The following is a 2,000-nucleotide window of genomic DNA, read 5'->3' on the forward strand; positions in this document are numbered from 1 at the left end:
ATAAGATCCCATTGAAAGCCCAACCTGTACCAACATATGTTGTCAGTGATGAAGAAGAAGATGAGAAACGTGTTGTCAAAAGTGCAAAAGAAAAGCGCTATGAAGAAATGCAAGAGACAATACGTCAAATGAGAAATCACAAAAAAATCAAGGATGTTACAAACGTGCTTAAAGGTTTTGAGGAATTAATGCCTGCTTACAATAAAGCAATGCCAGTTATTCAGAAATAGGACAATGGCGTCACTCCAAGATTTTTACTTCGGGCGCTAGCTGAACTAGAAGATTTTGTTAACGATCTCTGTGATCTGGGAAATGAATACAGTAAGAATAGCATGTCCAAAAATAATGACAATAGTTTGGCTACGTTAAGGCAAAAAACTGAAGAAGGCACTGAAAGAATTCGAGGGTGATCTACAAAAATTCAGGGAAGCGGTAGATCTTGAAGACAAAGAGCCAGAACAGGCTAAAGCTGAATCCGAAGATGAAGAAATAGAAGTAGCTGCAGTAAAGGAGCCCAAAGCCAAAGTCAAACCTGCTAAATTGGAAGATTCTGAAAGTGATTATTGGCCCTCAGAGTCAGACTCGGAAGACAAAAATAAATATATGAATATAAGATAGACATTTTTAAAGAAAACTAATAAAGAGGAAGAAGAAATAAAAAAGCGTGAGAAAAAGGAAAAGACCGACACCGACACGGAGAACCAGAAACTGAAGCAACAAGAGGAAGCACATGAAGAGCTTGAAGGGCAAGGTGACTGGGAAGTTGTGCTAGGAGTTGTCCCGATGCCGACTAAGCCAACAATGTTCGATAATAACGCAGAGATTACAGTTGAAAGTGTCTTGAAGAAGCTGAATGAAATCGTTTCTGCAATAGGCAAAAAGGGAACAAACAAAGCGGAAATGGTAGACATGCTTCAAGAGCTATTGGAAATCACTGAAGCTAATAATCTGGGTCCAGGTGTTTCAGTGAAAGTTCGTCTTTCTTTAGTTGCTGCTATTTTTGACTATAGTACCAAAGTATCGGATGCAATGAAGGTTGAACATTGGGACAAGCTACTAGTCACAGTAGATCAACTGATCAAAATGCTGGATAAGCATGACGACATTACTTTGACTGAGCAAATCACAGAAGAGAATGAACAATTTGGTAGTTCACCCTGCAGAATTAGGGGCTGTATTCTAACTGTTGTTGAACGACTAGATGCTGAATTCATTAAGATATTGAAGGACCTTGATTGTCAAAGTAACGAGTATGTGATATGCCTTAGTGACGAAAATCCCGTTATCAAATTGATGGACGACGTCACGTTTTATGTTGAAAAGCAACCTGAAAACTCAGCCGATATTTGTCGGGCTTATATAGTCAAAATGGATCATATCTACTATAAAATTTATATGAAGGCTCTTGATGAAATTACGAAGGAGCCGACGAGTTTAAATACAATGGACCGACTTTGCAAGTTTATTTGTTGAAAAGATAATACAGACCGCTTGCGTCAGCGAGCAGTTCTTTATCAAATTTATCATTTAAGCCTTCATAATCGGTGGTTTGCCGCTAGGAATTTAATGCTGATGTCCCATCTTCAGGAAACTATTCAGCATTCAGATCCACCCACTCAGGTCTTGTACAAGCTCACAATGGTACAGTTAGGTAGGTGTGCTTTCCGCTATGGACGCATTAAAGATGCTCACAATGCTTTACTGGATATTCAGTCTGGCGGGCGTGCTAAAGAATTGCTTGCTCAAAGTCTGTTGATGACAAGACAGATGGATAGGACTCAGGAACAGGAGAAGCTTGAAAAACAAAGACAAGTGCCCTTCCACATGCAAATCAACTTGGAGCTGCTGGAATGTGTTTACCTAGTTTCAGCTATGCTGATTGAAATCCCGTATATGGCCGCTTATGAAAGTGATGCTAGAAGGCGTATGATTTCGAAAAGTTTCCATCATCAACTTAAAATGTCACAACGTCAAGCTGTAATTGGTCCACCCGAATCAAT

General features: G+C 39.5%; 1 pseudogene; it reads left to right on the top strand.

The window, feature by feature from the left end:
• The first annotated feature begins 5 nt into the window (after positions 1 to 5).
• LOC148938791 (eukaryotic translation initiation factor 3 subunit C pseudogene) lies at positions 6 to 1,995 on the top strand (annotated as a pseudogene).
• Positions 1,996 to 2,000: the final 5 nt, after the last annotated feature.

This window comes from Artemia sp. Qi Xiang Cuo, unplaced genomic scaffold (assembly GCF_049724085.1).
Source record: "Artemia sp. Qi Xiang Cuo unplaced genomic scaffold, ASM4972408v1 HiC_scaffold_2290, whole genome shotgun sequence".
NCBI classification, from domain to species: Eukaryota; Metazoa; Arthropoda; class Branchiopoda; order Anostraca; family Artemiidae; genus Artemia; species Artemia sp. Qi Xiang Cuo.